Source organism: Meles meles, chromosome 8 (assembly GCF_922984935.1).
Source record: "Meles meles chromosome 8, mMelMel3.1 paternal haplotype, whole genome shotgun sequence".
NCBI classification, from domain to species: Eukaryota; Metazoa; Chordata; class Mammalia; order Carnivora; family Mustelidae; genus Meles; species Meles meles.
Genome location: NC_060073.1, coordinates 28,440,438 through 28,451,585, shown reverse-complemented (window position 1 = coordinate 28,451,585; position 11,148 = coordinate 28,440,438). Strand labels below are relative to the sequence as shown.

General features: G+C 55.7%; 1 long non-coding RNA gene across 2 annotated transcripts; it reads right to left on the bottom strand.

Annotated features, from left to right (window-relative positions):
- Positions 1-4,684: 4,684 nt before the first annotated feature.
- On the bottom strand, positions 4,685-8,603 carry LOC123948973. 2 transcript variants are annotated; one of them, XR_006820008.1, is made up of 2 exons: positions 8,403-8,603; positions 4,685-7,405 (listed from the first exon to the last, which is right to left on the bottom strand). It is a non-coding gene; the product is annotated as an uncharacterized LOC123948973 (long non-coding RNA). The 2 variants fall into 2 exon arrangements; XR_006820007.1 differs by having other exon boundaries at positions 4,685-7,155.
- Between the last annotated feature and the right edge of the window lie 2,545 nt (positions 8,604-11,148).

Here is an 11,148-nt window from a genome sequence, read left to right as displayed (position 1 = left end):
TAGTGTCTGGCTGATAGCAGAGACTCAAAATTATGAGCTGTGATGCTTCTTTCTCAAATCATCCAGGGATGGAGGTCAAGGACGAGACAAAGAGACAGGGAAGTCAAGAGATGGTGTCCAGCTCAGACTCCCATCCCTGACTCTTCAGCAATTCCAAGGCGAAGCTGGTGTTCAAATGTCCCTTTCCTCCCGGGACTTTGCCCTTGACACGCTAGGTCAGTTGAGAGTGCTGGCCATGCAGGGGCAAGCTTGCCTGAGCCTGTGTCCACGATGCTCTGAGCCCTCAGGCCAGGGCCGGGCACCCTCAGAGACACTCTTGGCTGACTTCTTCCACGGGTGGGGCTCTGGTAGGGCTCTTAGCCCTCCCTCCACATTCACTGTCTTTGTCTCTCTTCCCTCATTCCTTTTGTTCATTTCCAGCAAGCTCAGGGGTTCCCCGGTGGACCCTGCCTTCCTTTGATGGGGGAGAGGCAAGCAGAAAGGGCTGGGGCTGGGGGCCGGCATGGGCAGAAGGAGGGAGGCCGGCAGGTGGAGGAAATCAAAGACTCCACATCAAAGGAGAGAGGGGCCGACCAGCGGGAGGATTCCCTGTCCTTGAGACTGGATCGGTGCTCGAATTTGTGAATTGTAGTTAAATTTCAGAAACCAAAACGAAGGGGCTGGTGGACCTCCTACCCCATGCAGGTGTTTGTTGAAAAGCTCCAGAGACGTGACCAAGTTACAGCTTTTGGGGAGCTCTACCGGAGAAGGGAGTGCAAATTCTAGAAGTTGGGGACACCACCGTGAACAGGACACCCTAGGCTCCTACTGTCCCAGAGCGTGACTTCTGTGGGTCAGAGACAGAGGGCGCCACCCCTGATCTTTTCAGCCAGCTGCCCCAGGACAAGGAGGTTGCTTTGGGCTGAGCTCTGAGCAGGTCAGGGGGATCTGGGGGGGAACGTTCCGGAGAGGGATGAGCTCTGGTGCACAGAGGGGGCATCTTCCTCAGGACTCCTCAGGTTCCCCTGGCGGGTTTCCCTGCTTCTGCTGCTGCCCCCTGACGTCCACACTTTCTTGGAAGCCAAGTGATCCCGTCAAAGCCACCAGGGGCCATCACTCCCGCACCTCAACTGGCCGCGGGTCTCTCCAGCCCCCCGCCTGTCCCCCCTCCCCCCACCGCTTGAGGAGTCCTGAGGGGAGGGGCTTTTGTCCCAAATCAGGGTGGATAGTGGAACTGAGGGCAGGGGCAGGTGGAGCCATAGTGTGGCTTCGGGACCTGCAGACCTTGCTGGGTCCTGCATGGGGCATGGCGGGGTGGGCAGGAGCAAGGAAAAGGACAAGTCAGTTAGATTTTGAGGTTCAGGGGACTGTCCCTCTGCATAGGGCCTGTGTCTGGAATGTTCTCTGTCTTGTGAGCTAAGCAAGCGGTTGGAGCCCCAGAACTAGGGAAAAGAAGCTCTGTTTACAGCTCCCGGGCCCAGACCACAGAGAACCTTGCTCGAGGGAGGTGTGAGGTGGAGCTCTGCAGAGAGGGGGCTGGCGCCGGCCCATCCTGCTCATCCAGAGCAGAAAAGCCTTTGGGGAGGGTCCCTGCTTCCATCCCCTTCCCCAACACAAGCCATCCCCTGCATCCTGGGACTCAGCAGACAGCAGGTTTGGGCAGCTGGCAGCTGGCCTTTCTGGCGAGTATTCCTCTCATTAGGGCGGAGCTTTGGAAAGTGAGAAGCTTTGGGAGGATGGGGGAAAAGGCGCTGGCTCAAGCCAGGATCTGGTGTGTCTGGGAAACGTGGCTTTGGGCCATTGTAGCCCCTGGGCCCTGGCAGGCCCAGCCCCGGGGAGGCTTACCTCCCGGCTTCAGCTCCTGCCCTGGATGGAGCCCCGAGACGACCTGCAGAGCCTGTAGTGACTGGCAGCCACGTCCAGAGGGGACAGGAGGCTGGAGGAGGTTTGAAGGGAGTGCCGGTGACCTGGGGATCACCATTCTCGCAGGCCTGCCTCCCGGGCACTGCCCGAGACCACAGGAAGGTGCTGGGAGGGAGGGCACCACCATGCCGGCAGCAAGGGTGGGGAAGGGAAGGGGAAGGTGCCCCAAGTCCTGAGGCTGAGACCACCGGAGACCTGGCTCTTCTCGGGGCAACGGCCTCCAGACTGCACCCTCCCCTCCCAGACACAAGGCTAGTCACTCACTCACTCAGTCTTTGAGAAGCCACCACCACAGCCAGGAGGAGAAAGGAGGAAAGAGGAAAAGAAGGGGGAGTGGGAAGGGGATGGGGAAGGGGAAAGGGTACAGGCTACAGACTGAAGGCTCGTGTCCCCTGATTCCTACCTTGAGAATGAAGGCCCAGGGGGGCGGCATCAGGAGGCGGGGGGCTCTGCGATCTGCTCGGCTCACGAAGGTGGGACCCTGGGATAGGGATCGGGGCCCTCCCTGAAGACCCCCTTCCACTGTGTGAGGATGCGGCGAGAAGACAGTTGCCTGTGAGCCAGGAGGCAGACCCTCCCCAGACACGGAAGCGGCAGGTAGCTTGACCTCGGACGCCGAGCCCCCAGGGCTGTGAGAGATACATCCCCATGGTGACATGCCTGCCGGTCTGGGGCATGGCGATGACGCCCGGAGCAGGTGTCTGTGACAGCACCAGGACTATAACACCCGAGCTCCTCTGCGTCTCACGTGGCTGAAAGACGGAGAGCCAGCCAGACCCGGTACCTGGAGACTGACATGCCCTCCAGGAGTGAGCCAGAACAGCTGGGGCCCGCTGGAGACGGGCACCTACTAGGACGCTCAGATGGAGGCTTCCAAGAAACCCCCGAAGTTCCCCAAATTAAATCAGCAGCTTCAGCTATCCCCCCCCAGAGCCAGAGAACATCCCCACACAGCCCGCAGGATCTCCCGGCCCTTCCCACCCTCCAGCTGGCTCCAGCGCTGCCCTCGGCTGTCTGGAATCCCACCTGTCCCCCTTCCAGGAGAGCGCCTGGCGACAGGGGTCCCCTATCCCACCAGCTTTCTTCTTTGTTTCCATCCTCTCTTCCCACTGGCTCCTCGTAGCCCAAGGTCCGTCTCTCTATAGATCCATCCTCCTTCTCAGCAGGAGGCAGCCTGGAGCTCAGAGCTCCCCATCGCCCTTACTCCCGGGGGTGTCCTCTCTTTGTCGTTGACTTCTCTTCTGCCGGGGACGATGCTTCTCCACGCTGTAACTTCCGGTGAGCCCCATTTTTTCCCAGACACAGGACACCACTTGCCTTGGGACCAGAAAGCACTTACTTACTTAGCTACGTGACCTCCAGCTGACTATGTGCATCTCAGAGCCTCCAGTTTCTGACCTGGGGGACGACCCAGGTCACATGCCTGTCAGCGGCTGTCTGTGACGACTGCTGGTGCCCAGGCTGAGAGTGGAGATTGCCTCCTGGTAGACGGATCTCAGGGGGTTGACCAGAAACCCAAATCGGTTTCTGACCTCACTATGGAGAAGCTCTGCTGCTTGGAAGGACTGTGGTTGGTGGAAAGACATACAGATACCCTCAGCTCCTTCTGGAAACTGGAAACACCCCCAACCTCTCCCCCGATGGAGGCTGGATCTAAAGCTGTGCTCAGGGCCGTACCCAGAGCCGCAGCCCGGGCCCATAGGCAGGGCTTCCTAGAGCGGCCAACCCCGAGACCCAGGAATGCCTTCTGCACCCCGGGCTGCTGCCTGGTGCCTGGCTGGGCAGAGCAGAGGAGAAGTCTCGGCATGGAGCAGCTCCGCAAGATGATGGCTGAGATGGGTTTGACCTGCCTGATGAGTGTCTCCTCATGGGGAAGCAGAGCCCGGGACAGGTTCACCCTGGACGGGGCAGGGATGGTTGTGGGTAGCCGGCCCCCTCCCCTGCCATCTAGAGAGGCTTCTCGTTTAGAGGGACCCCCGTCTCTGAGGGCTTCCTGTGGTCTGGCCGCTCCTCGCTTGTGACATGAGTAGGAGGGGCTTTCTGGCCCCCAAGCACATGCTTTCTCTCTCCTCTGAGGACACGTGATGGGCCAAGTACAGTGCTAACCCCCCGGGCGGAAACAGGAGCTGGGTCAGCTCAGTCCCGGCTTTCAGACCTGCTCCTGCCGAGGACTTGCTCTCTTAAGAATTTGGATGCAGCCCGGCCTCAGTGGGCACTGGGGAGTCCCAGCCCCTGCCACCCCCCATGGCAAGAGCTGCCCCCTCTGGTCTCCAGTTGCTCCCTTGGCTTCTTGGTCCAGAGTTTAATCCTTGTTATGGTTAAAAAAAAATAGACATCACAGAAGCGAGGCCCTGCTCAGGGTTATGAAGGTCATGTGTCCCATGTTCCCCCACATTTTTTTTTTTAGAAACCTCCCTGCGCAGCGCTCTTGTTTGCAGCATGGCCCCCGTTCTGACTTAACCCTTTCCACTTGAGTGACTCCCCGTAGGCTGGCAGGGAAGCAGAAGAGGTAAGCTCGAGCAGGTGGTGACGAAACTGCAGGGGGGCCCTGGGGAGTTGGGGGAAGCGACGACGGACTAACGCGGGGCAGTGACACGGTGGATCTGCCGTTCGCCTGTGACGCTGATTTAACAAATACTAATTGAGCACATACTCCACGCAGGCCTGTGGTGGGCCCTGGGGATCTCGCGTTGGATAAGATAGACAGGCTTCGTGCCCTCATGGTACCGTCTAGTGGGGAGACAGACGACAGGTTAAATAAGTAGGTAGACAAATAAATTCATTCGATTAAGAAGAATTTGTATTGGGGATGAGGAAAGAAAGAAATAGGATTCTGGGATGGAGATGAAAAGGGGGATCCTCTTGAGAGAGAGTAACCCAGGAGAGTCTCTCTAAGGAAGTGGCTTCTAGCTGAACCCTAAAAGACGAGAAGGAGCTGGTCTCATGAAAAACCAGGGGAAGGGGTGTTCCAGGACTGGTTGGGGGAGCTGTAAGTGCTAAGACCTACAGCAGGAAGAGCTTAGAGGACTCTTGGTACAGAGTCCAAGGGAGGAAGTGGCGTGAGATCAAGACACAGAGGCTGACATGTCTTCGTGGGCAGGGACTTCTGCTGAGTGACCGTGCCATGAACTGAGCTGGTTCTCCTTGGCCTTCCTGTCCGGTAGCGCTGTCCCTTCCAGCCTCGGAGGATAGCAGACGGTTAGATGGGGGTGGGGGGTGGGGGGGAAGAGGGGTATCCTTTCACAGGAGAAAGGCCGCGGCTAGCTGACCCCGAACGTGGCTAGTCAACTCCAGACCCGTGAGGATTCTCACTCGGTCACTCATTCATGCCTGCATCCCTCAGACGAGCCAGCGGCACGTCTCCAGCAGCAGCCGGCTCCCCGGTGCTGGGGACAGGATGGTGAACATGAGCCGGGCTCTGTCGTCAAGAAGAGACAGAAAACAGGGCAGTGCCGGCCGCCACCCCCTTCTCTCCTTCCTGCCTCGGCCTGTCCCACTTCCATTCTCGGTGCTCAGACCCGTCCAGTTGTCATGCAGGGCCCACTCCCCTAACCCCCGACCTCATGCTGTCCATCTGGGTTAAGCCCCTTTATTTAACCTTGTTTCATGAGGCTAACACGGTGGGGGGGGGCAGAAATCAGGTGTAAAGAGCGGTCGGTTAAGCAGCTGCCTTCAGCTCTGGTCATGATCTGTGTGTCCTAGGATTGAGCCCCACACCAGGCTCCCTGCTCAGCACAGAGCCTGCTTCTCCCTCTCCCGCTTCCCCTCCCTCCTGCTCATAGGTGCTCTCTCTCTCTTAAATTAATTATATAAATCTTTAAAAAAAATAATAAGGAATGCTGAATGATATTATTCTGAGATTGGCTTTTATTCTGTGAGCATTTGAAAAGCCACGTAAGTATTTTAGGCCAAGGGATGGCGTTTGATTTCTATATAGAAAAACACCTGCAGGGAGGAGGCAGGATGGGAGGGAAGGAGAGAGTGGGGCAGGGCTGGAGGCAGGGAGAGCACGGAGGGGGCCTTTGGGATCATCCAAATGAGAGAGGACAAGGGCTCCTGGCCAGCCCTGCCCTGCGCACCCCACCCCACCCATTGCGGAGAAGAGCGGACGGGTCTGCTCACGGGGCGTCTCCCCGAGAGGCATCCGCCCGTGTTTGAAGTTTAACCAACATGGATCAGGCAGCTTCCGCTTCTCAGACACCTTCGTGTATAATTAATCCCCTCCAAGCTGTGTTGTCAGGAAAAATTAAACTTCATCCCTCTGTCTTAGAGATGAAGAAACTGAGACTTGGCTTCAAGCCGCCCTGAAGTTGAGTTGCTGCCACGAACCCAGAGCGTGCAGCTAGAGCTAGAAAGTTCCAGCACACAAGGCCCAGGGGGCCGCGCGCTGCCCCTGTGCGGTTGCCGCTGACAAAACCTTACAGTCGCATCTAACAGGCCCCGATGGTGGGATTTCTGGCATCCACCTGCCTGCACTAGAAGCAATGAGGAGACAGCAGGGGCTTCTGACACTAGGCCAGGGACTCGGACGTGCCCATGGGGGCTTCCTTCTCTCTTTGGTGGTCCTTGGCCCAAGAGGGACAGTTCTGTAGGGGAGGGGGCCTGGGGACTTTCTTTGTGGGACGTTTCTCCCCTTGTGGGTCCTGGGAGAGGCCTGCCCACTAGCCCACCTTCCCCACTCTTTCCGGGTCTTTGTTTGGGAGGTGAGGCCGGGGAGAGAGGATAAGGCGGGCAACTGCTCCATCTGCTGGCCGTCCAGGGAAGCGCCAGCCACGCCCAGGGGAGCGGGATGGGGAAGCTTTCCTTGCGTGCGGGCTATTAGGGTAAGAGGAGCCTTGGGTCCCCAAAGTGGGCGTGACAACAGACAAGGGACATCTTCTGGAGGAGAAGCTTGAGGACAGAAGCCCATTTTAGCTGGTGGCAGAAGTTGTTGGTGCCATTATCTGTGCACTCGGGGGATGGGGACACAATGGTGAACAGTGTCGGGGAATGGAATATAAAGACAATTACAATCAGGTAAAAGGAACGCTGGGGAAAAATACAGGCAGAGAAGACAGACCAATTGAGTTGACTCCCTAGGTCCCTTTCGGTGCTGCTCCTGAAGCCAGAGGACGAAGAGGAGTTAAACCAGGGTTAACTGAAGACATTCCAGAAAAGTCTGCTGCTGTCCCCGCTCAGGCCCAAGGGCTCGCTGCTCCTTTCCTGTCCGACTCAGCACTCTGGCTCTGCTGGCACCCCCCGAGATGCTGGTCCCTGAAAACAGTGGCAGAAGCTCAGAGGGCCAACGGCTGCTCCTTGCCAGGGGATTGCCCCCTACCCTCACCCAGTGCTCTCGCTTCCCCACAGACGACAGCTCTTGGGAGACTTCTCTGAGCAGTCATGCGCCCGTTCACAGACCTGAAACCGGCTGAGGCTGGAAAGCATGGTGGAAGATGGGAGAAGGATCCTGGCTGGTGAATTAGGACCTGGCCTCCGCAGGTCCCCCGCAGACGAAGGAACCGATCTGAAGCAAAAGGGAGCACTGCCCAGATAGATTTTGGAAGAGCAATTCGAGCTGGCATGAATTCCACCAGTCTGCCATTCTAAGCAATCGGCTGTCACTCAACCATCATCGACTAATACAGGTCAAATCCTGTGTGGGTTCGTGGGAGAAGGCGGGACACCAATGAACGTGGATCGGACCGTCCGCTGTGTGCCGGGCACTGGGCTAGCTGCGATGGATCCCAGCGCAAGGAGACCCGGTTCATCCTTGGGAAGCACCCTCCACCACCCCACCGCCAGCCTGCACCCCCACGTAGCCCTTCTCTGCTCCTCTCTTCCCCCATGAAACCTGCTCCCGGGAACACAGCCGACCCAGGTAGCCACACTGAACAAGGGAGGGGGTGTGTATGGAACTGTGCCTCTGGTTCTCTCACTATCCTTTCTCTCCTTGCTTTTAGCAACGAGCACGGCCCCACACTTCCCACCACCTCCCCCCCAGCTCTGGTCAGACACCTGATGGTGTCTTCCCCACCCACCTGAGGAAGCTGAGTACGGCCCCGTGATTGTGACCAGTGAAACAGGAGTGGAACTGTGGGGTGACGGTTGGGGTACACCCTCCTCTTCCTCTTTCCCTGTTCCTGTGGGCTGGGAGGCAAGCCTGGAGCACAGTGGTGAGCGGGCTTTGCCCACAGGACAAGGGCCAACACCTGGTGATTGGCGAAATGGCAAGATGGCGGCAGGGGAACCCCAGTGCCCTCTGATATCCTCTAACATCTCTCAGCTCATTCATCGTGCCACTTGTTGGGACAGCGTGTCTAAGGTCATGTGGCTAGAGCAACATTGGTACCAATAGCCAAGAAAGCCCCATTCTCCAGTCAACGGGTCCGCTTCACAGTTCACTGCAAATCCACAAGATGCCTTGGCTAGGTCACCTGGTCTCCACTTACAGGCACGCGGAAGCCCAGCAGAGTCTTTCCCGAGAGCCCAGGGTTAATAGAAACTGAGATTCTCAGACTTACCTTGAAGAGCTCTTGACAGTTCCTCAAACTAAGAATGGTTCTCTCTCCTTGGAGATTAGGGTCCTTTGGCACAAACCAGGGAATACCATTAAGAAATCTTTTTTTCCCCTTCTTAGAGCAGTTGTAAAAAGGACAATTAAGCCACTGAAATGTGAGCACTAAAGAAACCAGGAAGTTGGACAAAAGGCGGTATCATGCAGGTCAGAGGACATTTAGTAATGATTAGCATTTGGAAGTCAGTGGTTACCGCTTCAAAATCGTTCTTGTAAATGTTCAACCACTGGAAAGCCTTCGAAATGCCAGGTAGCCAGTGGTTTCTAGATGAAAGTATTTTTGAAAAGGAATAAAAACTCCCTTTCACTTCTGATGGCAATCTCAGCTTACTGAGCAAAATAATGAGCGGTCTTCTACACGGTCCTGGACTCACTTCCTAGAAATTCGTAAATACCAGACCACAGAGCGTGACCAGTCACTGGACACGGTGCCCACTCTGTGTGTTTAGAGAACTGGCTCGTGTGGGAATTTCGACTCAAATGTCTGGTCCTCACGTCAGTGTCTTTGGACTCAAAAATCACCAGAAAAGGAGCCAAAGGCAGTTCCAGGTTGAAGTCATAAGGCGGGACGGGAGAGGCAGGGAGGGGAGAGTCGCCAGATTAAGGGGGAAGGTCAGCCATCCGTGAAGGACCCAAGTGTCCTCTCCCCGAAGTTGAAGCAGGGATGGAGACTCTACTGGCCTTGAAGTGGAAAGACCCAGATTCAAGTTCTGACTCAACCCTGGGCCTCACAAGGTGACCTCTGAGTAGAATACACAAATGGACCATGAGCAAAGATACTGAGAGGCACACGTGTTCTTGCTCACCGTTATTTTGTTTGTAGGTACAAATCAGCTGGCGCAGAAAAGGCATCTTTTGGTTCAGGTGATGGCGGACGGTAGTCCTCAGAGCTGAACACCAAGATCCCACTTCCCTTTCTTCCTGGTGTGTGGTAAGATTGACGTTTCCTGCCCTCTTTAGTTAGGTGTGACCGTGTAACTTGCTTGTCACTCCTGGGCAGAAGCTTTAAGAGCAAGCGTGCCATCTGCCACGTTCCCTCACCCCACATCCGTGACTTTGGAGACATGTGCTGGGACAAAATTTCCCTTGCTCTTGGTGACTACGGTGAGGCGAACACTTACTCCCTGTCCCCAGTCTCCACTGGTTGGGAGGAAAACCCGTGAAGCTAAAAGCCGCTGCAACCCTAGGAATGTTCGTGATTTGCTGCATAACCTCCCACTGCCTCCCTTTAATTTTCTGTGTCCTTGATGCTGTGGCATTTGGGGCCTTGATCTTGGAGACTCTCCCTTGCAAGGCTAATTCCTCACTCCCCTGAGAATGTGGCTTTGATACAAAGATCAACCAATCCACAGCCACACCCTGTCTTTTATCAAACTCTCACGTGCTGAACAGCAGTCCCCCTGCCCTGAGTCACCCCAGAACAAGGTACTGCACAACTAGGGACCCCTTGTGTAGTCCACAGTCTGCCCAAATCGTGCCAACTGGCCAATGCTGAGCTTACTCAATGTACCTATTCTGTCTTGTCCATTCCTTCCTGTGAAAACCCCAATAAAGGCTCCGGGCCACGCTATCCCCTTGCCCTCCTTGCCTCCTGACCAACCCTGGTCTTTCCCCAGATGGCCTTCTGTGATGTGCCATGCTTCCTGATTTTAGGGATCTGTGTGTATAAACATCTTCCTTCCTGACAATCATTTTCATGCATATCTTACCTTTCCCAATAAAAACAAATCCCAGGTACATTTTTACACTAGAAAAGATGAAGACTGGGATTGGTATCAGACACACTGGATGTTCTGATCCTCTTCCCAACCTCTGGGTTCTGCCTTGCTCTGAGCCAGCCTCTCCCCCTGCCGATGGGATTTCTTCATGTGGCGGGAAGAACCTGGGCATCCTGGCTTCATTACCAGAGCCCAGAGGCAGGACATGGTTTTCGCTGCAGGTTCTGACAGAAAGAGTCGTAGGGAAAGACTCAGACTGACATAATCTGGGTCATGTACAATCACGAGACAATCGTTGGGACATGCATGGTGATTAGCATTGAGAGATACGCTCTCCACGGAGGCCTGGTGGGTGATGAGTGCTGGGCAGCCAGGAGCCCAGGCACCAGTGACAGACCTATCGCCTTTGGTGGATGCAGTCTGGCGAAGGGAGGGACAGCTTGCAGATGGCTGCTCATTACACAAAGTGCTACTGGGAAACCAGACAAGAACCGCATGAGGGAACTAGCTTTGAGGACGACAGATAGACACTAGGATGTTTTTCTGAGCTAGGATCAGGCCAACTAGAAATATAGTAGGCAAAAACAATCTGTCCTCCCTAACAGTAGAAAACCCAAGTGAGCACGTGGGGTGAGGATTAGCAGACATTAAAACCGTTGAATTTTCTGGTTATTTATCGAATGCCCTCTGTATGTCATGCATCCAGATGGTTCTGTTCAGGTCCATCTAGCTAAAGGAATGATGTCCAGCTGCCCAGACCCCTATGCTGCTTCAGGTTACCGCCTTGCGGATGCCCCTGGGAGGCCCGGAGAACAGGGACTTGGAGGTTGGACGGTGGGTCACCGGAACTAGAAGGAAAACAGGTTGAATTTACAAAGCTGAACTCAAGCTGAGAGTAAGACTAGGGGCTCTCAATCTGGAAGCAGTGGGCTGGCTCCCAGGGTCCGTGAACTCTTGTCACTGAATATAAAAAAT